General features: G+C 38.9%; 1 long non-coding RNA gene across 1 annotated transcript in view; it reads right to left on the reverse strand.

The window, feature by feature from the left end:
- Positions 1–14,607, reverse strand: part of LOC309652098 — a 217,615-nt gene that overhangs the window by 127,099 nt on the left and 75,909 nt on the right. The gene's annotated exons all lie outside the window — the stretch shown is intronic.

The raw sequence follows: 14,607 nt of genomic DNA on the forward strand, positions 1-14,607 counted from the left end.
TATCTGTTTTGTTGAGTTACTTAGTCACACTATGTATTCCCTAGCAAGAGTTCACAAAGATCAGTTGGATTAACTCAAAGGTAACAGGGGTGGTCCTCTCAATGGTAAGCTTCAATTTTATGTCTCATAATTCAGCCTCAGCCTGGCATCCTCCCTAGAAATAAAACTTTCTTAAAACAGACTAACCATCAACCAGAAAGATTCATGACAGCAACGTGCAGACTGAATACATAAAAATAAATACAATTTAGGAGGAGTTCTTCATTTTATCTGAAGAAGATAAGACCCTCTGAATGTTTGCCCATTTTTATAACCTAATCTCTTTTGGTAAGAATAAAACTTTTGGATGCATCTGTTGGGCAATAAATTTCTTTTTTCATTTTCAACCAAATGCTTGATCCTAGACATATTACTTCTTGCTAATTTTAGAACCATCTGATTATTAGAGGAGTGAGTAATCTGTAATTAGGCTATAAAAATTTGAGTACAGATTATTTTTATGCAACATTATGCACAGAATGAGATAGAGAATACCCTAACTACTACAAAACAAACATTTGTAATGCTCGAGTATATGTATATGGAAAGAATCCAACTGAATCATACATTTGATTACAGCTGAGGGTTTGGTTCTATTCACAGGATGCATTTCTTTCTCAATGTACAGTGTCTATGTATTACGCACCTCTAACCACTTAACTCCAAGCCAACATTTCCCAGGCATCCTCCTTCCCAAATTCCAGACTCCTATCCAGCTGTCTTTTGGGCATTTCCACCTGGATGTCCAGAGTTAAGACTGTTGTGAATGGCTATGCAGACTGTATACTATACAATTTCTGGAGTGAAGGGGGCCATTTACACAGACTACCATATGTCTCTTGGTGTTGTACAACACACCTACTTTGTCCGCAGGCAAAACACATCCAAAATTAAACTTACCAAGTCCTTCCACCAAAATGACCTTATCTTGCTGAGTTCCATTTCCATTGAACTAATAGCAATGCCTTTTCTCTGTCACTTAGCTTTGAAGTTTGGAAGTCTTTCTGACAACTCTTCTTGTGCTCTACATTCAATCAGCGGCTGAGCCAAATTGATTTTTACCTTCAAGACGCCGATCATATCCATCTTCTGTTTTTCTTTTTTTTTTTTTTTTTTTTTTTTTTTTTTTTAACATCTTTATTGAAGTATAATTGCCTTACAATGGTGTGTTAGCTTCTGCTTTATAACAAAGTGAATCAGTTATACATATACAATATGTTCCCATTTCTCTTCCCTCTTGCATCTCCCTCCCTCCCACCCTCCCCATCCCATCCCTCTAGATGGTCACAAAGCACCGAGCTGATCTCCCTGTGCTATGCGGCTGCTTCCCACTAGTTATCTATTTTACATTTGGTAGTGTATATATGTCCATGACACTCTCTTACCCTGTCACATCTCACCCCACCCCCTCCCCATATCCTCAAGTCCATTCTCTAGTAGGTCTGTGTCTTTATTCCCGTCTTGCCACTAGGTTCTTCATGGCCTCTTTTTTTTTTTTTTTTTTTTTTTTCCCCTTAGATTCCGTATATATGTGTTAGCATACTGTATTTGTTTTTCTCTTTCTGACTTACTTCACTCTGTATGACAGACTCTAACTCCATCCACCTCATTACAAATACCTCCATTTCATTTCTTTTTATGGCTGAGTAATATTCCATTGTATATATGTGCCACATCTTCTTTATCCATTCATCTGTCGATGGACATTTAGATTGCTTCCATGTCCTGGCTATTGTAAATAGAGCTGCAATGAACATTTTGGTACATGACTCTTTTTGACCTATGGTTTTCTCAGGGTATATGCCCAGTAGTGGGATTGCTGGGTCGTATGGTAGTTCTATTTGTAGTTTTTTAAGGAACCTCCATACTGTTCTCCATAGTGGCTGTATCAATTTACATTCCCACCAACAGTGCAAGAGTGTTCCCTTTCCTCCACACCCTCTCCAGCATTTATTGTTTCTAGATTTTTTGATGATGGCCATTCTGACCGGTGTGAGATGATATCTCATTGTAGTTTTGATTTGCATTTCTCTAATGATTAATGATGTTGAGCATTCTTTCATGTGTCTGTAGGCCATCTGTATATCTTCTTTGGAGAAATGTCTATTTAGGTCTTCGGCCCATTTTTGGATTGGGTTATTCGTTTTTTTGTTATTGAGCTGCATGAGCTGCTTGTAAATCTTGGAGATTAATCCTTTGTCAGTTGCTTCATTTGCAAATATTTTCTCCCATTCTGATGGTTGTCTTTTGGTCTTGTTTATGGTTTCCTTTGCTGTGCAAAAGCTTTTAAGTTTCATTAGGTCCCATTTGTTTATTTGTGTTCTTATTTCCATTTCTCTGGGAGCTGGGTCAAAAAGAATCTTGCTGTGATGTATGTCATAGAGTGTTCTGCCTATGTTTTCCTCTAAGAGTTTGATAGTGTCTGCCCTTACACTTAGGTCTTTAATCCATTTTGAGTTTATTTTTGTGCATGGTGTCAGGGAGTGTTCTATTTTCATACTTTTACATGTACCTGTCCAATTTTCCCAGCACCACTTATTGAAGAGGCTGTCTTTTCTCCACTGTATATGCTTGCCTCCTTTATCAAAAATAAGGTGCCCATATGTGTGTGGGTTTATCTCTGGGCTTTCTATCCTGTTCCATTGATCTATATTTCTGTTTTTGTGCCAGTACCAAACTGTCTTGATTACTGAAGCTTTGTAATATAGTCTGAAGTCAGGGAGCCTGATTCCCCCAGCTCCATTTTTCGTTCTCAAGATTGCTTTGGCTATTCGGGGTCTTTTGTGTTTCCATACAAATTGTGAAATTTTTTGTTCTAGTTCTGTGAAAAATGCCAGTGGTAGTTTGATAGGGATTGCATTGAATCTGTAGATTGCTTTGGGTAGTAGAGTCATTTTCACAATGTTGATTCTTCCAATCCAGGAACATGGTATATCTCTCCATCTATTTGTATCATCTTTAATTTCTTTCATCAGTGTCTTATAATTTTCTGCATACAGGTCTTTTGTCTCCTTAGGTAGGTTTATTCCTAGATATTTTATTCTTTTTGTTGCAATGGTAAATGGGAGTGTTTTCTTAATTTCACTTTCAGATTTTTCGTCATTAGTGTATAGAAATGCAAGAGATTTCTGTGCATTAATTTTGTATCCTGCTACTTTACCAAATTCATTGATTAGCTCTAGGAGTTTTCTGGTAGCATCTTTAGGATTCTCTATGTATAGTATCATGTCATCTGCAAATAGTGACAGCTTTACTTCTTCTTTTCCGATTTGGATTCCTTTTATTTCTTTGTCTTCTCTGATTGCTGTGGCTAACACTTCCAAAACTATGTTGAATAATAGTGGTGAGAGTGGGCAACCTTGTCTTGTTCCTGATCTTAGTGGAAATGGTTTCAGTTTTTCACCATTGAGGACAATGTTGGCTGTGGGTTTGTCATATATGGCCTTTATTATGTTGAGGAAAGTTCCCTCTATGCCTACTTTCTGCAGGGCTTTTATCATAAATGGGTGTTGAATTTTGTCGAAAGCTTTCTCTGCATCTATTGAGATGATCATATGGTTTTTCTCCTTCAGTTTGTTAATATGATGTATCACATTGATTGATTTGCGTATATTGAAGAATCCTTGCATTCCTGGGATAAACCCCACTTGATCATGGTGTATGATCCTTTTAATGTGCTGTTGGATTCTGTTTGCTAGTATTTTGTTGAGGATTTTTGCATCTATGTTCATCAGTGATATTGGCCTGTAGTTTTCTTTCTTTGTGACATCTTTGTCTGGTTTTGGTATCAGGGTGATGGTGGCCTCGTAGAATGAGTTTGGGAGTGTTCCTCCCTCTGCAATATTTTGGAAGAGTTTGAGAAGGATAGGTGTTAGCTCTTCTCTAAATGTTTGATAGAATTCACCTGTGAAGCCATCTGGTCCTGGGCTTTTGTTTGTTGGAAGGTTTTTAATCACAGTTTCAATTTCAGTGCTTGTGATTGGTCTGTTCATATTTTCTATTTCTTCCTGGTTCAGTCTCGGCAGTTTGTGCCTTTCTAAGAATCTGTCCATTTCTTCCAGGTTGTCCATTTTATTGGCATAGAGTTGCTTGTAGTAATCTCTCATGATCTTTTGTATTTCTGCAGTGTCAGTGGTTACTTCTCCTTTTTCATTTCTAATTCTATTGATCTGAGTCTTCTCCCTTTTTCTCTTGATGAGTCTGGCTAATGGTTTATCAATTTTGTTTATCTTCTCAAAGAACCAGCTTTTAGTTTCATTGATTTTTGCTATTGTTTCCTTCATTTCTTTTTCATTTATTTCTGACCTGATCTTTATAATTTCTTTCCTTCTGCTGGCTTTGGGGTTTTTTTGTTCTTCTTTCTCTAATTGCTTTAGGTGCAAGGTTAGGTTGTTTATTCGAGATGTTTCCTGTTTCTTGAGGTAGGCTTGTATTGCTATAAACTTCCCTCTTAGCACTGCTTTTGCTGCGTCCCATAGGTTTTGGGTCGTCGTATCTCCATTGTCATTTGTTTCTAGGTATTTTTTGATTTCCCCTTTGATTTCTTCAGTGATCACTTCGTTATTAAGTAATGTATTGTGTAGCCTCCATGTGTTTGTATTTTTTACAGGTCTTTTCCTGTAATTGATATCTAGTCTCATAGCGTTGTGGTCGGAAAAGATACTTGATACGTGTTTTTCTTTCACACTGAAAAACCTGACCATTCCCTCATTGTTTAGAATTATAGAGTTGCACGTTTGAAAACAATAATGATGTTGCAGATCCAGGCCAAATCACTCTTACATATGAGGTAACTGAAGTCAAGAAAAGGTAAATGACTTCCTGAAGGTTGTGTATATAACTAGTGACATAAATGGGATGAGAATAGGAATCTCCTAGTTCTCATGCCCCCAATCCTTTCATTATAAAGTTATTATTATTTTTTTCACCTGGCCCCATCATCTATTTTCTGTCTCTCCCCACTTCAATCAATCCTACGCTCTTTGGCCAGATTTGTCTACATAAAAGTATTACTTTTCTTTATAAATATTTTATTGTTCCATATCATTTTATAAAGCACAAATTCCTTACTCAATGACACAATATAGGTGCAACCTACCTTTCTACTATAGTTTAAAAACAGAAAATATATCGATGTAATTCTCCATATTAATAGACTAAAGGAGAAAAATTGTTTATGTGAAGCATTTCAGAAAAATATTTGCTAAGTTTTAATACTAATGTATAAGAAAAGAAACCCAACTGAACTGTCACTTTTTTCCAGAGAAATGAAAACTTACGTGCACACAAAAACCTGTGCATTAATATTCAGAGCAGCTTTCTTCATAATAGCTAAAAACTGGAAACAATCTAGATGTCCTTCAGCAGGTGAATGGTTAAGCTGTGGTGCATCCGTGCCACAAGATGACACTCAGCAATAAAAAGGAATGAACTATCGATACCTGCCACAACCTGAATGAATCTCCAGGTGAATACATTTAAATAATAATATCGAGATCACAAAATTAGAAATGGAGGCCAGATTAGTGATTTCTAGGGGTTAGGGATAGAGGTTAAGGGAGTGGTAGATATGGGTATAAAGGGATCCCACGAGAGGGCTCTGGGAACAGTTCTGTATCTTGACTGCGGTGGTAGTCATGCAAATCCACATGTGAGATATAGTTGCATAGGACTACACACACATGAACGTACACACACACACACATGAGTGCATGGAAAACTGGTGAAATCTGAATAAGCTCTGTGGATTGTACCATTATCAGTTTCTAGGTGTGACGTTATAGTACAGTTATTCAGGATGTTAACCACTGGGAGAAACTGGGTACAGCGTACACCGGACTTCCTGTACATTTTTTTTTGCAACTCTCTGTCAAAGTATAATTATTCCAAAATAAACAGCTTAAAAATATTAAAACAGAAATTTTAAGCAAAAAAGAAAATTCTGACTTGTTGACATCCTTTGGTTTTAATCATAAAAAGTTGGATCCTGCCCAGTGTGAGGAAAATTTACCTGAGAAGGTGATTTAATGCCATCTTGCCAATTAACATGCAGGTGGTTAAACCTTCTTCACTGATAGGAAGATCAGAGATGGGAAGGGGAGCTCACCACAGACTGGAAGAAAATATTGCAAATCATATTTCTGATAATGGACTTGTATTAACAGTATTATTTTATCAACAATAAGGAAACAAATGACCCAGTTTGTAAAATGGACAAAATTTGAACAGATGCTTCACCAAAGAAGATGTATGGATAACAAATATGCACATGAAAAGGTGCTCAACATTATTAATAATTAGTTAAATGCAAATTGAAACCACAATGAGGTACCTCTATATTCTAATGGCCAACCTCAAAAAAATCTCTGATAATGCCGAGTGCTGGTGAGGATGCCTCACAAAAACCTATATGGAAAATTTTCATAGCAGCTTTATTCATAATTGCCCAAATTTAGAAACAATCCTTCAACTGGTAAGTGGAGAAACACACTGTAGTACATTCATATAATGGAATGCCACTCAGCAACAGAAAGGAACAACATGAATGAATCTTAAACACATTATGCTTAGTGAAAGAAGCCAAACATCAAAGATCTACATACGGTATAGTTCCATTTATATGACATTCTGGATAAGACAAAACTATTGGTATGGAAAATAAGTTAACGGGGATCTTGGATACAGAGGGGGATTGACTACAGAGGGGGATCATGTCCCATATCTTCTTTTTTGATGCTGATTATGCAACTCCATGCATTTGTCAACACTGATTAAACTGCACATCAAGAAAAATGAATTTTCCTAGACAGAAGTTTTAAAAATAATTTCTAAAAGGGAAAATGGGCAAGTCACAAATGAAGAAATCCAAATGGCCAATAAATCTATGAAAAGATCTTCAATCTTACTAATGTCAGGAAATGCAAATTAAAAAAACCCTATGAAATAAAATTTCCCACTTGCAAGGTTGGCAAAAACTAAGAAGTCTGTTGATGATTTTCAGAAAAGGGAACTCATAAACTGCTGATGGATGTGTAAATTGATACATTTTGGAGAGCAACTTTGCAATACTTTTTAAAGTTGAAGATACCTATACTATGACCTAGAAATTCTGCTTTTCGGTTTGTATCCTAGAGAAAATCCAGTACATGTACACAATGAGACATGCACATGAACGCTAAGTGCAGCATTATTTGTAATATCAAACAGTGGAAGTCATTTATATGTCAGTCAAGAGGAGCATGTATAAATAAATCTGACATATTGATATAATGGGTTGGTCTACAGTATTTAAAATGCAGGAACAAAAACCATGTGTATCAAAAAAATAAATATCAATAACAATGTTGAGTGAACAAAACAAGCTGCAAAATAATACATATGGTGTGTTATTTATATAAAGTTTGAACACAAGCAAAACAACACTACATATTTATTGATAAATGTGTTCTTACCAGTAGTTGTTAAAAAACTTGCAAAGGAATGGTAACCACTAAATTTAGGATGGTGGTTACCTCTGAGGAGGGTTGAAGAATGAGATCTGGGAGGGCAATAAATAGGTCTTCAAAATAAAAATATGAAGCAAATTTGGCAAAATGCTGAGAATTGATTTGTTTTCTTATTCTCTGTATGTTTTACAAAGAATGAATAAATAGTGCAGAATATCTTTATATCATTTTCTGTCTCAAATCATCTCTCAGCAGTGGTTTATGTGTCAGTCTTTGGGAGACAGTGCTATAGTGGCTTAGAATATAGACCACAGAGCTGGGGTTCAAATCTTGCCTCTACCATGTACTAGCTGTGTAGCCTTAAGAATGTCACTTTCACCTCTTTAAGTTGCAGTTTCCTCTTCCGTTGATTGGGTAATATCCAGCCCATAATATAGTTGTGAGAGTTAAATAATGACTTAGGGATAATCGTGAAGGATAAAAACTTCAAAAAAGTATATTTTCTGGCTATAGGAAGTACTGAAAAATGGAAGTTGTTATTGAATCATTGATTACCTATGGGGAGAGGTAAAGGAAGACATTCTAGAAGAAGTGACACTTGATATGACTGGTAAAGGATCTTGAAGAATTAACCAGTTGTGTGAGGGAATCAAGGGGTATTTTATACAAAAGGTATAGGATGGCATGTGGCAGAAGCATGAATGTACATACCAAACTTGGGGAGCGTCCATGAACAAAGCTAAACATTTAATTTTTGTAGTCCTAGTGTCTGATAATATTTCATGTCCAGCCTTGGGTGTATCCTTTCAAAGTGCGGCATAAGTCAGAACATACTTTGGAGATGATGATGAATGGTTTGGGGATGAATGGAAAGAATGATGATCTGTGGGAAGCAAAAATTTATCTGGACTTTGAACAGACTGTGTAGTCAAATGCTAAAAACAGAACTGGAGGGAAACATGGTGAACACATCTAAAGATGATCCCCCTCTTCCCTACTTGTATTTCTCTATTTTCCAGACACACTTTCCAGACGCACTCTGGAAAACTAGTCTGTTAAAAGAGCATTAGTCAAATTATAAACCTTTAGACAAGCTTGTTGTAACTGACGAAACTACCTTTTTGTTGGGGTTCGATGGCTGAGCAATGGACTGGATCACTGCCTGGCTGGTTGAATTACATTCATAACCAGACTGGGAACTTTCAGACCTGGCTATTATATTGTCTTAAGGAGCAAAACAACTCGGAATGATTCATATCAGTGCTTTAAAGCTTAGACTTTATGACAGTCAAAACTGAAAATTGAATAGAAAATGGCTAATGTAGTAGTGCCATATAGCCATAACCTAACTGTAACATTTTTTTTCTCACAAGTTAAAAAAAATGGACCTGAGTGGGGAAAGTAATAAAATAGCAAAAGGGCCTGTGGAATAAATCAAAATTCTGTGGCCACACAGCCACAACATCATACCCAACCTGTCTTGCTAATCATATCACATTAGCAACCATATATCAGATGGGTAGGACCAGTTAGCTTGAGCCAATTCTCTTTTCAATACCTATGTCCTCAGGGAGAAAAGGAGAACCAAGACTCCAGGGTGATCACATGTTCAGTGCTATGAAGGGAACTGATAGTGGAGCCAAGGCATTTTCTCCTTTGTCCAAATGTCTGAAAATGATAATTATTCAAAGATGTCAGAAAGCAACATGGAGTAAGAAGGAAGATGGTTACTCAAAAGCCAGTAAGGAGCTGACGAGAACAGTTGTGCAGCTTGGGTTTAACGAGTCAGGTATATCAGCATCCCAAATGACACAGGATGTGATTTCACTGCTTGGCTTGCCCTGGTTTCTGAATGCTGCCATAAACTGGTCTCCTATTTGTTTGACAACCTATGAAAACATTCATAGTGCTGTTCTTTTAGGGAACATAAAATGGAGATTGCTGGGTTTCAATGGGTGAAAAGTTTCACGAAATACATTTGTAAAGGTTGAGAAGCCAGTTTTACTAAACTACATTAGTTTTTTTAAAACTTTATAGATTAACTTTTATTTCATTCAAGGCTGAAAACATGCCTCCCTCCTGAAATAAACAGGCAATTTTCCATTTTAAATGAGTAAAACTAGTGGAGACTGGCTGAGGTCACGCAGCCAGGGTGTGAGGTCCAAGGCGACCAGGCAGCTTGTGTCCAGGGTCAGCCCCTGACATCTACCACCATGCTGGTGGACAAGCCTCATCTCCTGCAGGACTGCACGCAAAAGGTTTCCACTGTCGTACCCGCCAGTTCAGTTCCAGGGAGCCAGAGCACTTCAGAAGGTGAAGGTTGCGGAGTGGGGCATCACACCTAGAAGTTACAAAAAACTCCTGATCAGACAGCAGGGAGGTGAGATGCGTCGCAGAGTGGTGTCTGGATCCTTGTCTGGGAGTGGTTGCTGTGGGTCTGTCCCCTGAAGTAAAGGAAGTCCCCACCCTCCTACTGATGCAGGGGCCTCAGGTTGTCAGGTTGTCCTCAATCGCTCCTCCCCCTGACCTCCCCCCACCGCAGGTCCAGCTTCACGCAGATGACGAAGGGCGGTAAGATAAGAACCCCAGGCTTGGACCTTTCCTGAGACTCCCCTTGCAGTAGAAGCCCTTCTCAGTCTCGTTCTCACTGATGTCACAAAACACAACAACCTTGAATCAGCTGGTGGCTGTGAGTCCACCAGCCATACAGCCTGGCACCCCTGCTTGGCTGCGTTCCAATTGGTGAAGGTTACCCGGTGTGGGAGGACCTTTTCTTCCAGATGCGGTGGGTCTAGATGGTGGCCTGGAGGACGAAGTGTGTGGCCATGTAGCAGTGGTAGCAGTAGAGAAGCTCCACTCCAGTGACCCCAATGACCTTTCTGAGGTGGTCGTAGAAGAAGAGCAGGTCCTCTGGCATGCCCTGCAAGAGGGAAAGAGAAGCATCCACCTTGCTGGTGTTTCCACTCCGTGTTGTGAAATTTTCATTCCTATTATTGAATCTAAAGGCAAGCCATTTCAGTACTGACTTCAGCCCCAGAACCCCCGAGATGATTTCCAAAAGAATGTGTACAGCTATAACGTTAGGACAATTTACGCTTCATTGCCCATATCTTCAATGACTTACCAAGCACTTTGCATGTATATTGATAATTTTTATATCTGATCCCAAGGTGGCCAGAGAAGAAAACAGAAACGGAAACAATAGACTTTTTCCTCACTCTCACATGGCAGGCTAGCATTAGAGGACGAAGAAGTTAAGGTGGCCTCTTTTAGATTGCTCTGGGAGATTAGAAAAAGCAGATAGAGAAATCCCTGGGGCCCAGATATTGGGAATCAGAATGTGGGAAAGAATTTGGGAAGGAAAATTCTTCATATTTTTAATTAAACAAACCACATAAATTGGAAGTACAAAGAGAGCTGCCAAAAGGAGAATGTCCAGTCTTGGGAGCAGAAGCTGCTTGTTTTACTTTGTTGCCTTACAAAAGGCACAAAAAAAAAAAAAAAGAAAAGAAAAAAAACTAGTTTGGCAGAAATGCTAAAAGTTCAGTGTTTTTAGTTAAAACATTTTTTTCCCCAAACCACCCCTAACAGTAGCTTTTTATCCATAAAATGTTATCTTGCATTCTTCAGTGTGTTAGGCATCTTTACACCAGTGGAAGTCCCTATATGTCAGTACAGTTAGATGTATTTCATTTTTCAAGCTTTTATAATGTTTTTGTTTTGGTTTTTTTTTTCTTTTTTACTATATTTTGCTATATTAGGATAGATATAACACATCCTGCTGGTGGTTAAATATGCATTTTCCCCATCTTCCTTATTAAAGAAATCCAATCCTGTCCAATATAGCAGTGTTTCCAGCTGAAAACCAATGTTTCCCAGTGTTGCTTAAAGTTAAGTGTATCCATGTGACAGTCTGGATGAATGAGATGTAAGGAAAAGTTTACTGGAGGTTCTGGCAACATTTTGCTTGCTTGAAATAGGCAGGAGGAGGTTCCCCTTGCTATTCCCTTTTTCTTTTTCTGGCCTGGAGCATGCTTGTGAGGATGGATGTGGAGCAGCCACCTTGTGACCATGAGGTGACTTACATACATCATGAAATGATTATCATAATAGGTTTAGTAAACATCCATCATCTCATAGATACAAAATTTTAAAAATAGAGAAAATTTTTTCCTTGTGATGAGAACTCTTAGGATTTAATCTCTTAGCAACTTTCATGTATAACAGAGAGCCATGTTAATTATCTTTATCATGCTGTACATTACATCCCTCGTACTTACTTATAACTGGGAGTTTGTACCTTTTGCTTGTCTTCATCCGATTCCCCCTCCCTCCACGGTGTGGAGGGAGGGGGAATCGGATGAAGACAAGCAAAAGGTACAAACTACGCATTTGTAACCACAAATCTGATCTCTTTTTCTATGGATTTGTTTGTTTGTTTTTGGAGTATAATTAACACTGTTAGTTCCTGTTACTCAACATAGTGATTCAATTTTTCTATACATTTCAAACTGATAACCAGGATAAGTCTAGTTATAATATGTCACCATCCAAAGGTATTCCATAATTATCGACGATATTCCCCACACTGTACGTTTCATACCCGTGACACATTTATTTTGCAACTGGAAGTTTGTACCTCGTAATCTCCCTCACCTTTTTCTTTCCTCCCCCAAACTCCCTCCCCTCTGGCAACCACCAGGCTTTGTTTTTGTTTTCTTTTAATTAATTAATTAATTAATTAATTAACTAGCTTATTTTTGGCTGTGTTGGGTCTTCAATGCTGTGCGCGGGCTTCCTCTAGTTGCAGCGAGAGGGGGCTACTCTTTGTTGTGCGTGGGCTTCTCATCATTGTGGTGCGTGGGCTTCTCACTGTGGTGGCTTCTCTTGCTGCAGGGCATGGGCTCTAGGCGTGTGGGCTTCAGTAGTTGTGGCACATGGGCTCAGTAGTTGTGGCTCACGGGCTCTAGAGCACAGGCTAAGTAGTTGTGGTGCACGGGCTTAGTTGCTCCACGGCATGTGGGATCTTCCTGGGCCAGGGATCGAACCCATGTCCCTTGCATTGGCAGGCAGATTCTCAACCACTGCACCACCAGGGAAGTCCCACCTGGCTTTGTTTTGATGTCCTTTAATCTTCACATACACATTTATCTTCTCTGAAAATATCACTGGGATATTTCCCCAAAGTAATGGTAATTTCATAATGACAACTAATATATAATACCTACTATGAGCTAAGCACTATCCCAAGTGCTTTACATATATTAATTCATTCAAGCTTCCTAACAACCCCATGAGGTAGGTACTATTATTATCCCTATTGTATAGATGAGGAAACTGAGACACAGAGAAGAAAAATGACAAGGCCCAGGTTTCACAGTTTATATGTGGTGGAACTAAGGCAGTGAGGCCTGTGCTGACAGTTATGATATGACACTGTATTATCAATCAGTGCTACTGTTTTATTAGAGTTAAACAGCTGTTGAGTCTTTCACAGTGTGTTTGAATGTTATCACAACTCTGCACTTAACATAGTCCACAGAAGTGGCTTTTGATCGCGTTCTTCCATTCACGAACTTGCTGCTGTATGAACATAGACAAGCCCTTTAACCTCCCCACGTCTCCGTTTCTGAGCCACATTCTTTTCAGTACAACACGTCTGGCCATTTTGCTGGTCTTATGTCTGAAAATGATTTACTTTGTTGTGGTCCAGTCAACTGCTTTGTAATCAGTATCAATGATAATTAGAAAAAACCAAATCCATCTGAAAATGAGTGATTCTGTGACTCTTTGTTGACATGGCCCTTAGTTGCGCCGCAGGTCGCAACCAAACAGCTAGCTCAGGAGAGCTGGTAGCTCCCTAGAGCTGCAGAACTTGTCAGCAGGGATCAACAGGAAGGGGGAGCTTGAGGAGAGCCAGAAGAGAGAGAACAACCCAGCTGCTGAGGTTGGCAAGCAAAGGCGGCTTCCATGAAGCTGTTCTATGGTGAGAATGAGAAGTTGAAACTCTCACAAGAGCATTCTTTTCTTCAGCACCATGACCCCACTTTTCATTGTGGAACTTTTAAGGACTTGCTTTTACAGGGTTACGCTGATTTTTTTTAAATTTAAGTCAACATATCACAGTTCTTTCTGGACTCCAAATCAGAGTTCATTAGGTACTGAGACAACTTCACAGAAAAGCAATTTATTGGTTGCAATGGATAAGGTGACAAGATAGTATTCTGAGGTTCTAAGTAATGTTTTTCTCAGTATATTCTCCACTTTCTTTTCCCTCCATCCAAGTGGGTACCAGGCTCTGTTCTCCTGGCCTTGCGGGAAAGAGTTAGAGCACCTCAGCAAAAAAGACAGAAGGGGCTTGCGAGTTTAGTCATTCAAAAAATCTAAGCTCATAGAGGAAGTAATTCCACAGGCAGAGAGGACCTTCAAAATACAGAAAGGGAGAAGGCTTTTCCTCACACTAGAAATGGATTCTTCCAAGCTGGGGGAGAAGAGTGGAAACAAAATATAAGACTCTTGAATAGAATCAAGGATCTTTTACTTCATTTCACAGCAGTTCTAGCAGGGAAGCATTAAGACCCTAGAAAGCAATGGCTGTGAGATGTTTCTTGGCAGGCAGGTCTGTGTGCAGAGTAGGCAAAGATTCCTGAGCCCCAAGAGCAGTGGGACAGCAGCCAAGGACCTCTGATTTGAAGGGACTATGTAGCCAGGAGAGGGAACATCTCAGCACTAATCTGTATAGACCTCTGATTAATAACTAATAACTGTGTGCTTGTCCTCTCATCACTGCTACTCCAATTCCCCCCAACACCCAGGCACCACATAAGATGTTGACAGTATGATGTTGACAGTCTTGGGGAGAAGACCCTAAGAAGTGACTGAGGTTAGTTTTTTTCCCACCAGTCCCCCACCATTGAGCCCTTGGGGCTCAATGTCTGAAATATAGATGTTATTAAAAAATCATTATATTTTTGCACAACAGTGATTGAGGTCTGAGAGTCATACATGCTGGAAGAACTTTAAGGGTCAATTCTCCCAACCAAACTTTTTTATAATGCAATGATTCACTTTGATGTTTTCTGCTCTGGCCAAGAAAAAAAAAAGACACATTCTGACAGAAGGG

The sequence above is a fragment of the Balaenoptera physalus genome, assembly GCF_965194825.1.
Source record: "Balaenoptera physalus genome assembly, chromosome: X".
NCBI classification, from domain to species: Eukaryota; Metazoa; Chordata; class Mammalia; order Artiodactyla; family Balaenopteridae; genus Balaenoptera; species Balaenoptera physalus.